This window comes from Phoenix dactylifera, chromosome 16 (genome assembly GCF_009389715.1).
Source record: "Phoenix dactylifera cultivar Barhee BC4 chromosome 16, palm_55x_up_171113_PBpolish2nd_filt_p, whole genome shotgun sequence".
Taxonomy (NCBI): domain Eukaryota; kingdom Viridiplantae; phylum Streptophyta; class Magnoliopsida; order Arecales; family Arecaceae; genus Phoenix; species Phoenix dactylifera.
Genome location: NC_052407.1, coordinates 4,612,511 through 4,625,787, shown reverse-complemented (window position 1 = coordinate 4,625,787; position 13,277 = coordinate 4,612,511). Strand labels below are relative to the sequence as shown.

General features: G+C 38.1%; 1 pseudogene; it reads right to left on the bottom strand.

Annotated features, from left to right (window-relative positions):
* Positions 1-4,795: 4,795 nt before the first annotated feature.
* On the bottom strand, positions 4,796-9,118 carry LOC113461889 (annotated as a pseudogene).
* Between the last annotated feature and the right edge of the window lie 4,159 nt (positions 9,119-13,277).

Sequence of the window (13,277 nt, the reverse complement as noted above, 5' to 3'; positions counted from 1 at the left end):
ATAGACCTCCTGATCAGGATCTTGTCCGTTATGGGTCCATAGGCATCGACAGTGTCAAAGAAAGTGAGTCCCTTGTTAAAGGCATCTTTTTCCCTTTTTTTTTCTCCATCAGGATATTCATTATGACTGCATCATCAAAGAGAAGGGGGGGGAGGGAGGATATCTTCATATTAGCATGTAGCATCCATAAATGAGGACAGCTGTATCACATATGATCGGATAGAGGGCATGGAATAATAGGAAGAGGGGTGGCCTCTAATCCCTAGGATCCCAACTTCACTATGGGGATCATCTGGGTTTGGAGCTGCTTCTCCATTATCATCCACAAGCTCACACTGAAAGAGACTGGCTTTTAACAATAGAAGCTCAAACCAAAAATAAGTGTCTGGGTTCAAATTAAAGGGTAAGAATGTAAAAACTGGATGTTAGCCTTACCTTTTATCACTTTATTCTGGTATGCTGACATGCAAAGCTCGGCCCGGGTCAGAGAGTGATTGAGTTATTCCTCTTTTCTTTTTTGTACTATTCAATGCAACATAGTCTGTTTTACTTTCACTTCAACATCAAACCATAAAAACGCTTATAAGCTGGACTAAACACCTGGCTTGTTGTCTAAAAGAAATTGCATACCAGCAGCTCTGTAAATTTGATTTTTAGGAGAGTCAAATACATGAAGCAGTCCAAGTTAATGCAAGAAACCAGCATTATTATAGTAGATAGTACCAGCCATGGATACGATTAAATAGAACTACTGAAATAAAAAAGAAAAGATACAAGCCTCACATATGATTAAATAGAATCACGTAAATAAAAAAGAGCGAAAACCACACTAGCGTTCAATTATGATCAATGAACCAATTTAATAAAGGAGCTAAAATGTACAACTACATCCATTGAATGAAAAGCGTGATTTTCTGAGTTATGCTAGCAGTTCTCTTTGACTAATCACCAGTGGATAGAACATCAGATGGTGGTCATTTATCAGTTATGATCAGGATAGTTCATTAGGTTTAACTGTTCTTGCAGCAAAGTTTCCACACACACAGTATTGCAAGCTGTACTTCTCTTGCTGAAAGAAGTGGAAATGTGTGCATATGGTGTTAGGTGAAAACATTTCTAAAACCAGAAAACACCTGATCCCAGATATGATGGAACCAGTAGTTTTGGTGCAGGATGTGTGGCCGATGCTGTTATGGACACAAGACTATGCATCCATCATTAAACTTTAATCAACTTAAATTAAAATAATCCCATGAGCACATTGCTTTTGCAAGATCAAGAAGGCAATTTTTAAACAAAACAGTCTTGCACACTACCAAGACAGAGGGGGGAAAGCATTGCCTTATCCTTTCAGCTTCTTTGTTTATATATTAATGACATGGGTATACCCTTCTACCATTCAGACATAGAAGTCGCCTTAACACACATCTATTATGAGGCAAGAACCTAAATAAATTAACTGGATAACGTATATGGAATAGAAATTGCTACTTTGCCAAATGAGCTCAGTGCTCTCTCAAAACAATCCTTTTCATTAACAACAAGAGTATATGGAGCTGGAGATTTCATCCAGCTTTTCAAAATTTAAAAAGAAACCCCCTTTCACAGCCTGAATGAGCAGGTGGACCGTCAGCAAATGCTTCCTTGTTTTTGCTATCATTTGAGAGTGTTACATGCGGCACAAATATCATAGGAAAAAGATGAAATAGAAAACTTATCATCCTCGCAATTAATTTCTTTGGCGAAATGATTTATAAACACCAAACATCAACAAGAAAATTAAAGCATTTGCATAAGAATGTCATATTCCCGAAGAAATTAAGAAATATTCAATTTTTATTAACCGACAAGGCGAACTCAACGGATAATAGAAGGAAAAGCTCAAAGAAACAATAATATCGCATTAAATAGGAACTAAAGCCATGGAGACGGATCTAAATTCGAAATACCAAAGCCTCCAGTCATGACATCCTCGGGAAAACTGAAACCCTAGGGCACATCTAACGAGAGGCCCAGAGGATTGGAATCTCCCGGGAACGCCGTTGCTCGCCATTGGGATGAAAGAAGGAGAAGACGGTGGAGAGGCGAAGGAAGAAGACGGTGGGCGAGTGGGAACACTTTAGCCATGTCTTGGCTTCCCTAAAGCTGGCAAAGGTTGCCGACTTAAATTTCAAATGTGCTTGCTTGGAGAAAATTATTCTCGATCCCGGAACAAAACTTAGTCAGGTTGCAGACTATGCTTATGGGTATATCAAGAAAAGTTACGTGAATGTCTCCAAGTTATTTAGCTATATACAAAAGTCGGCGTCTTGCTTGCTCTACCACTTTTACAAAAGTCGGCAGCTTCGGCGGCAGCTCTAACGCCTAGGTTTTTTCCTTATTTTCTTGGCAGCTTCCACCCCCCAGCTATCTAAAGTATACAGAAGCTGAGGCAAGTAGTAGTGTGGGCTTTGTGATCAGAGGTCACGACTCACAGCTGATTGTTGCGGGTAGAAGGCGAATCGATGGGCTTTCAACTATAGAGATGGAGCTTAGAGCAGTATAGGAGGATATCTCCTTCACGAGATGGGGCTGGGAGTTGAGCGCATCATCCTAGTAGGAGATTCGGCCACAGCAATCAACTGGGTACAAGAGGAGGGATGGAGGGGGGATAGGAGCCCCCTATTTTGCGACATATGGCTGATGCTGAGAGTCTGTAGTATCTTCCAAACAGTGCATATGTACCAAGAGGCGAATAGGGCAGCAGACTTGGTTGCTTTCTACGTTACGCAGCACTCCGGAGAGATACTTTGGCCACACCAGGGGCCTTTCCTCGCACATGAGCCAGGTTTTAGCCCTTGATTCTACTAGCTGCTCCTATACTAGAGTAGGGTGAGCAGCTGTTGTACCAAAAAAAAACACCTCAAGAGATTTTCATTATATATAATGGATATTAAAAAATAGTTTTAGCTTTGGATTAAAACTTAAAGAATTTTTTGCATGTATACCCTCTAAATATATGAATTGCTTGAATACCCTCGTAAAATTACTATTTGCATGTATATCTTTCTTTCTTTTTCTTTTTTTTTGCATATGTACATGTACCATATAATGTTATTACAAGATAAATGGCTTAAAACTAAATGACTGAAATACCTTTGTGAGTAGATATGCAAAAAAAAGTTATAAGGGTATACACACAAATAACAACTTTACGAGGATATTCATACAATTTAACATATTTAGAAGAGTATACATTCAAAAAAAATATTAAAGAAAGATCAAAACTTGGTTGAAACTTGCTGAGTCTTTTATTATTCTGTTGGATCAACAAGTCAAAAAAAATAGATCTATATTGTCAATTTTCTTTTTTAAAATTATGACTCGGTCAAGTTGAAATATTAGGTAAATCATTTTGCTAATTCTATTTTTATTTAATTTGATATAATTATCATTACTGAAATTTATGGCATCATATATTTTTTCATTATATTAAAAGACTACAAGCATATCAAATTTAAATTAATTATAGATGCTTAGATTAGTAAATATTTTTTAGTGATCTATAAATGTTGAGTTGTTGTTTGTTTTTGAGGCGAGAACTTCGTAAAAGCAGCATGATTCATTATATAAGGAGTTGATATTAATATGAGATCAAGTGACATGATAATATTAATCTTTGTTTGCGATCTTTTTTAGGAAAAATAATTAAATTATCTTTTACTAAATTTTGATCATTTTTTATTGAAATTTTTTAAGTATATACCCTCCAAAATATGCGTGATTGTATGAATATCTTGCAAAGTTGTTACTTGCATATGTATCCTTATAAAGTTTTTTTTTGGCATCTACTTGTAAGAATATTTCAGTATTTTAATTTTAAATTGTTTATTTTTAACCAGCATTAGATAGTATGGATACATATATAAAAAAATAAAAAGAATCTGCCAAGAAAAATAAGTATTTTATAAGGATATATATGTAAATAGCAATTTTACAAAGATATTTATACAATTTGGTATATTTTAGAGGGTATGCAAATAAGTGTTTTATAAGGATATATATGTATGCCTTGTGTAAAGTTTAGTTCGGGAGAACAAGAAGAAAAGTAAAATGGTTTAATATGAAATTTCCATGTTCCTGGAATGGTATGAATTCAACAAAATTTTCTATCTTAACTTTATAAATATTTGAGAAATGATTACTTAGAAGTATATGCATGTAGATATGAAATGATTACTGAACAGTCTCTAAGTTACAAGCTTCCTGTGAAGTCATGATGGCAGCTAACTTCAGGTTAGGGGGCTTATATTTGACCAAAATTAACCAGAACTCCTGTTTGAGGCATTAATTACTTAGTTTCAAGATACCAGCTTTGTGTAAAATCTGCAGACTACCTATTCAACTCGTGCAAGCTATGCATGCAAGATTAACAATCATTCCCTGCTTTAAAATGAAATTATTTGTGTTTGAGAAGATAGAATGAAATCATTTAAAAATCCAAAGCTACAAGAATCATACAAGATCAACATTCAACACTAGACAACCACTTGATGAAAATTGAGCTAGGTCTTTATATAAAACTTCAAGATAATTAGAATTAATATTCTTCGGAGTTGGGATCCTAATATCCTATGTACATAGATACCAACTTCTTATCCAAATCTTATCTTCTACATTTTTGACAATGCAATTAAACATTAATCATATTAAACACATCATATCTTCTTTCAGAGAAATGCACACACAGAGAGAGAGAGAGAGGAGAGAGAGAGAGAGAGAGACCTTATAATATCTAAGAGATGACCAAGCACCCTAATATCACAGATCATCCAGCACTCTTAATTCATAATTTATCTACAAATACAGCAACAAGCTTCCAAATTAAGGTCGACTGCAAAAGGATCTTACTGCTGTCCTCATTCAACATTTACAATATTATAATAGCAAACCATACATTAACAGAAAAACTTAAGATGTGGCATCGCAATTTTTAGCAGGTGTATTTGCATACTGCCACTGGTAAGGTTCTGAAAAAACAAAGGCATTAGAACCCGCCACCTCTTCTTCATTCACTGCATTGGATATTTCCTTCAAGTCCTCTTTTGTGAGCTTCAGCTTCAAAGAACCTATATTAGCATCCAGGTTTTTGATCTTGCTCGTTCCTGAAAATATTGAAGTTACATGATAAAAAGTTGTCATACACAGACATGCAATACGGTACCCAATTTATGTCCTTAGTGCTTCATATTTTGCTTAGGTTGGATACAAGAGTGTTTTATTTGTTTGAGCATCAATGATATTGGTAGGCTTATTAAGGCTGCACAATGAGGATATTGACATTATAGGTATTGGGAGTTGTCGAAAAAGGATGAAGAACACCAAAAACTTTGATATCTAGAGTATGAATGTCCACCTTGACATTTTATAGGTTTGTGTGTATTATTGAGTTCACAAAAATAATCCAAGCGCCTACTTGAATATAATCAATAACTTGCCAGAAAGGTAAATGCGCGTAGCAGGGTCTGAAAATATAACAAGATTAAATACATCCAAACACCTACCAGATTGCTCCATATATAGTATATTCCCATACCAACTTATTTTTTCAATTTTCCATCATTAATATTCTTGGCAGGGGAAGAAACAATCATCATATGATATTTCAACTGTTCAAGTACATTCAATAAACTGCATAGACATTTTTATAGGGTTTGACAAAGGATTTGATCCTTTAAGAAATATCAATTTCTCATAAAAAATAAAATTTAACAATCCATACATTACATGTTCTATTGAAAAAAACAGTCTAGACATTAGACCAACATATTTCTGATCATGTTGGACCGTTGGGGGATATCTTTGGACTAAACAGATTCCTTTCATTAACCTTAGTGCAACTTACTTCCTTTCGAAGTAATAGGCTGTCGAACTGAAAGCTATATCATACACTTTAATTTAATGAAATTATTTTGGATAGCTCTGAACAAATCCTGATAATAATATCAAAAAACTAAAGAGAGCAATTGCAACTCAAATTAGTAAAAAGGGAGCACAAAGCTAGCAAAACCTTCCCCTGCTGTTACTGCAACCGTGAGATTGCTACCTGATTCATAATTGGCTAGTGTTGGAATTTTAGACCATGTTAAGCTGAAACAAGCTCCTCCACAAAATCCAACAGATAAACTATACTCAATCTGTAGTAAATATCATAAATTTTAGCTCATAGCTTTTCCCTCCACTATTTAAAGCCAAGATAGTGAAATTTCAGAAGATATTTCATGCAATAGATACAGGGTAAACTATCTATGTAATTCAGCAACAAGACTTGGTCCACCAGTTGGCACCCTCTACTCTGGGAAGAGGTCCTGGACTTCAATCCTGGCGGTGGCATATTACCATTGTAGTTCTCAAAAAATATTACAGAGGATGAGCTTTGACGCAATAGTAAGCTTTGCTCTAATATGACCTAGGAGTCACAGGTACAAAACATAGAAATAGTCTACCTGTACATGGGGTAATGTTGGGTACATCTAATCCTTCCTAAACCCTACAGCGGTAGGAACCTCATGCACTGGTCCACCATTTTTTAGTTCTCATATGTATGCATATGAGAAATTCTTTTATTCTCTAGCAATCCTCAGTCAGGTTAGCATAGTCTATGTATTTTTCTTTAACAAAGATTTTAAGGATTTCTCCCTTTTGTAAATATAGTTATATTTGTCTTGCTATTCTAAACAATATATGCAAGTTTAAATAAATATTTCAAGTTTTAAAAACGAATCTATCAGGTAAAAATTTAAAGCCATCTCCCAGCCACAAAGTTATAGGGAGATAGCATCATTTCGTAATAGCCCTGGGAAAGTCTTGGTCTAGTTGATATTTGTGTCCAAAAATTAAGAAACAGTACTAATAGAAATAGAAAGCATCCTTTCAAACATGTGTGCCAAATTTATACGATAGACTAATATTCACATAAATGCATGCTACATACTTCAGATCCAATTACTTGCCTGGGATAGGAACCACATCATCCCCTTGATGAAGAACCCAAGCAAGAGCTAGCTGAGCAGGGGTGCACTGATACTTTGCAGCTAATTTTTCTATTCGCAGGTACAGAATCTTGTTCTTTTCCAAGTTTTCTCCAGTAAACCTTGGATGTAAAGCCTAACCAATCATATGGATGCATAATGAGTAAAAACAATATTCCATTTTTCAAACATTGTACATGTTAGCATCTCAACATAAAAAAACTTTAAATATTCTTCAGAGAAAAAAGTTTCAATACAGAGGTTGTGATTATATTGAAGTTCATACCAATACACTGCCTAAAGGAATACTTTCTCCAACTCCTTTTCCACCAAAGAAACCGCGACCAAGAGGACTGTATGTAACTATTCCGATGCCAAGTTCTCTGCATTTTATAAGAAACATCATGTATTTGTGAACTTTAAGTGCATCACATCAGTCAAACTCCCCAATTGTTAAAGAATACAATGATCCAATAGTGACCAAGATAAGTTATTAGTCAAAAACTAGAATCATTTTAAGACAACCTTTGTCTTTTGTTTTCTTTACTCTCTCCACAGCAATGATGCCTGAAGGATTTCCATCATAGAGCATTATGTATGATTTTCTTTTACAACAGGTTCTAAAGGTTTTCTGAAACTAATTACAAGTCGGGCTATGAAATTTTTTTGTTTAATTGTCTATGCGATGCTTCTTTGCTCTTATCTTAATAACACTTAATACCAATTAGAGTTTGAGCCTCTGGGCATCTTTTCAGTGGCTATGGAAAGGTTAGTGGGCACTTCGATTCATAACAAAAATGTGGTGTTCTATGAATCAACCTTATTAAACCGGATTTTTGCCTACTATACAGGCATGGACATGTCATTCATACACAAACTTTTTTTCTTAAAAGAAAAAAACAATTAAACCTTGTTAAACAGGAATCTAATTTCTAACCAGACCTGCAGAGTGGAACTATTTCTCCTTCTATATCACGAGACCAGAGAGACCACTCCATCTGGAGTGCAGTAATAGGATGCACGGCATGTGCACGCCGGATTGTGTCGGGGGCTGGGTTCTGATAGCCCGATGTACTTCACTTTGCCCTCTTCCACCAACTTCTTCAGCTCCCCCATCTATCAAACACCAAAACAAATGCAGGTTCCATTGACACAAAGAACACACACACACAAAAAAAAAAAAAAAGTCAACTCAGACAAACCATAACTTGAATCTAAAAGGTTAGTGCTTACAGTATCCTCAATTGGCACTGTCTTATCCACACGGTGCTGATAGTATAGATCAATGTATTCCACACCAAGACGCTCGAGGCTTGCCTCGCAGCATGCTCGAACATATTCTGGCCGACCATTTACAACCATAATACCAGTCTGATCAACCCCTACAATGCCAAATTTTGTGGCCAATTGAATCTTTTCTCGGGGCAACTGCTTCAAGGCCTACAAGCAAGCATTAATTATTTTTCACGTTTAATTCTAGTGCACAACATCTAATTCCTTCAATAAAGAAAAAAGAGATTGTAAGTTTGAACCTTTCCAATCAAGATCTCATTGGTACGGGGTCCATAGATATCGGAGGTGTCGAAAAGGGTGATTCCCTTGGTGAAGGCATGCTTGATGACAGCTATCCCATCTTCGTCACTGAGCGGAGAATTGCATCCTCCACTGAGGCTCATGCAACCCAATCCCAGCTTGGATACCTGGACGCAAGCACACAGGTCATCACAATTTAGAACGGTATTAGCACTGAAAAAAAAAAACTTGTTTTTTTCCTTCTTTTTTTTTTTTAAAGGAAGGACAACAACCGCTGCATCCTAGGAAACTGAATCAGAAAACGTAGTAGTAGTAGTAGTAGTAGTAGTAGTAGTAGTAGTAGTAGTAGTAGTAGTAGTAGTAGTAGTAGTAGTAGTAGTAGTAGTAAAAATAATAATAATAATATGTAATCAAGAGGCATAAAAAGAAGAAGGGGAGGCACCTCTAATCCCTGGGATCCCAACTTCACTCTGGGGATCATCGGGGTTTGTGTCTGCTCCTCCATTTAATTGTCCACAGCCCACACTGAAGAGAACTTTGGCTTTGTCCAACAATGGTAGCTTGCCTTGCCCCACCCTATTTTGGTTCTTAAATATGATTCTGTTTGTAAGATATTTGGTTTCCATCGCTATCTCAAGGGTAGATAATTTTGTTTCCATGGACATGGGAGCCCGACGGGTCGAGGTCAACGAGTAGGCGACCGAGATCGCAAAAAATTATGAATCCCAAACGAGTAGGGGACCGAGATCTCAAGGGTAGATAATTAATCAAGCCTATTAATTTTAATCTTAATCCCAAAAATGCGGCTCTGATATCACTGCGGGTTACCCCCCACGCATTGCGACGATCGCAGCAAAAATATGTGTGCGGGGTCGTTCATCACATGAACGTCCCACGAAAGGTAGAATTCAAATAGAAATTCTGAGTTCTCTAACTCAAAAAATTATGAATCCAAAGGGAATGACTAAAATTAAAACTTGATTAATTTAAGAACTATAATAAAATAATAGTAAAGATCATATCTTTACCTTTGAGCGGATAGATCTTTACCGCTATCTGATGATCGTGGATGTCGGGTTCGCTTGAAGCCGCGCTAGTGTCCGACCTCTACGAGTATCCACACGAAGATCTGGATCGATCAAGGTCGAGATCTCACCGGGGTACTAGCTCTTTTTTAGAGATTCCTTTTGATGGTTGGAACTCCTCTAAGTAAACAACTCCTGATTGCTCTCAAAAGGAGAAAGAAGGAGAAGGAAGAAACACTTTCTTTCCTTTCCTTTGCCATAGAAGAAGAAGGAAGAAGGAGGAGAGAAGAGAGGAACACCTTCCTCTCTATATGTTCTTCCATGCAGAGGAGGAAGAAGACTCCAATCTTGCTGCACCTTTCTTTTCCCTTGTGGATGGAAGAAGGAAGAGAGGGGAGGGATGGAGGCCGCCAACATGAAATAAGAAGCAAGGGGGGCGGGCCCCCTTCTCTTTTTTTCTTATGCTTGCCCTAGGCATGTCCTCCTCCTCATATATATAGGAGGAGCCACACCCCCACCCTATATATGAGGAGGAGGCCACGCCCCAACCCTCCTTCACGCACGCCAAAATGGGTCTTGCATCCCGGACACCTAGGACGCGCGTCCCAGCCAATCGAGATGCAGATCCCAGGAGTATCTAAGGAAAGGAGGGGCTCTTGCCCCTCCCTTCTAGTCCTAATCAAATTAGGATTTAGGTGGCCCTTGGTTTATTGAATCCTAATCTAATTAGGATCCAATTAGTCTTCCTATTTGATTCACATTAATCCTAATCTAATTAGGATCCAAATTTGACTTTATGATTCAAGATCCTTATCTAATAAGGAGTCCTAATCAATTAGGACTTTACATCCTTATCTAATAAGGTTTAGGCCTAATTGATTTTGTCCAATTGAATTAATCAATTTGCAATCCAATTGCAAATCTTTCTTCTTCAACTCACTAAATCTTAGTAGGTTAAACCAATTATTAATCAAATTGACAATTACAAATTATTATGATTTCAAATCACAATTGAACCATCAAATCAATCAGATCCTCTATTGTGTGTGATCCCATAGGTTCTATTCTGTTTGGTAGTGAGATATATTATGATCCCTATCACAATATCATTGAAACTCCTTTCAATGGATTGGAACAATTCCAACTCTTCTCATTGGGTTCACTGATCATTAAGTAAATGCCTTAGAGTCTCACAATCAATCAGTGATACCTAGTAGCATGTAGTGGCTACCCAATAGAATGGAATAGATGAACCTTTAGGTGCAGTTAGCGTATGATACAGTCCCTCTATCGTGGATTTCGACAGGATGGAGGTCCTGTTAGAACCCGCCCATGCCGCAGAAAATTTTTCAGAAATTCAGATGCAGCGGAAGAGGCATGCGCAGGATCAACCGTTCATCGCATGAACATTGTTCAAAAAACCGTTCGTAGTTAGATAAGGATTAAAAACTTTTAAAACATTAGGAAGATTAGATCTTCACCTTTGTGCGGGTAGATGATCACCGCAAACTGATGATCGTGGTTTTGGAAGAAGGTTCCTTTGAAGCCGTTCAAGTGTCCGGCCTCTACGGGTATCCACATGAAGCAGAAACCGATCCAAGCTTTTTTTTTTGTCTCCCCGGGGTGCTAGCTCCCTTGCAGAGACAACTTTGATGGCTGATCACCCCCCTTTCAATCAACCCTTGAATGCTAGAGGGAGGAGGAAGAAGAAGAAGGGATCAAGGGAGAAGATCCAAAAGGCTAGATGCAGCCTTTGCTTTTCCTTGCGTTGGATCCCAAACGGAGGAGGAAGAAGAGGGCCGCCAACACTTCCTTTTTGCTTCCCTTGCTTGCGGCTGAAACAAGAGGAGGAGAAGGGAGGCCACGAGTTGGAGAGGAGGAGGGCTTCACATGAATGCCCTAGGTGCCGCCCAAGTCCCCTTTTATAGATATCTAGGGCTCCTACAATTTAGGAGCCCTTGATCTTTTACCAAGAGGGGCGCCGGCCCCTCTTGTGTTGCCGCACCAATAAAGAAAAGGAGGAGGGGCGTGATCCCTTCCTTCTTGTGTTTCCTAAGGAGGATTAGGAGGCTCCTATTTGGTTTAGTCCTAATCCAATTAGGGTTTAACCAAATCATGAATTAATTGGGTTCAATCTATACTAGTCCTAATCCAATTAGAACTTGAATGAACTATGACTCAATTGAACTCTTCAATCCTAACCCAATTAGGAGTCATGTTGATTCATTAGATTAATAATTAATTAGAACTTAAGAAACTCTAATCGAATTAGGACTTATTTAATTTTAGTCCTAATCCAATTAGGACTCTAATTTGAATCCGAAGTCCTAATCCGATTAGGACTCTGAAAATCCTACTCCAAGTAGGAATCCAAATTTAATTCAAAACTCCTAATCTAATTAGGATTGTAGAAATCCTACTCCAAGTAGAAATCCCAGTCCTACTCTAAATAGGATTCCCAGTCCTAATCCAATTAGGACTCTAGGAATCCTACTCGAAGTAGGATTTGTGTTTAAGTCCAATTAATTAATTCCATTGTTCCTTCTTCAACTGATTATCAATCGAATTAATTACTTGTGATTCCTAATCACGATTCAACCATCGGATCAGTCAATGCCTCTAGTGTGTGTGACCCCATAGGTTCTATTCTGACTGGTAGTGAGATATATTGTGATCTCTATCACAATATCATTGAAAACTTCTTTCAATAGGTCGGAACGATTCCAACTCTACTCATTAGGGTTTATCGATCATCGAGATAATCCCTGTGAGTCCCACCATCCACCAGTGACACCTAGCAGCATGTAGTGGCTACCCAGCAGAATAGAATGGTGAACCTCTAGGTGCAGTTATCGTGTGATACAGTCCTTCTATCGTGGATTCCTACAGGGTGGAGGTTATGGATAACTCGTCAAACCCCATCGCCTGTCATATGTCAAGATTTATTCGACTTGAGCTTGAGAGTGGAAAACTTTTTCTCCACTATACAATCTGCCCCGGCCGAGGTCTTACGAACTCAGTCTTATAAATCACATAGGATCTCTCCTTATCTATCAAGGTCGATAGATTCCTTATAGGTGCATACCCTACTCCTACAGTGAACCTACTGCAGCCAATCTACACTGCATGAACCCATATGGCTAGAGACTATGTATATGTGCAATCAAACTATAATAATCTCACTATGAGTAGCCGAAGCATCGCAGGTCAACGACCCAGGATCGATTAGGATTCTGCTAACCCTCCTTCAAAAACAAATCCCGGTGGCGTAGAGGGGCCGATTGTGCTCTGTCGTGCCCAAATCTCTTTTTCTCTTTTGCCTTTGAATTCAAAAGTACCTGCGTAGGACCAACCTCGTAACCTTAGGTTCGGGAACTTTCGGGATATCAGGGGATGGGATGGTTTCCCCTCCCCCGAACCCCCTCCCCTTCCTTAGGCTATGGAACGTTACCCCCCGAAGCCCCCCTCGGGGGGAATAGGAGGTAATTAAACTAGACGAAAGGCCGGGGGGCAAGCAAGTCACTGACGAGTGGATAGACATCCAAGTGACTTCTTGTCTTGGTCACGCTCAGTAACCTTGTTCTCTAACAAGCACTTACACAATTGCTCCAGTGTTCCTACACTGTGACTCAAAACTTGTCCATCAAAGAAAGCAATATGTGCACTAATCTCAGCGGATCAATCATCGTCCTCGTGATGATCCATCGAT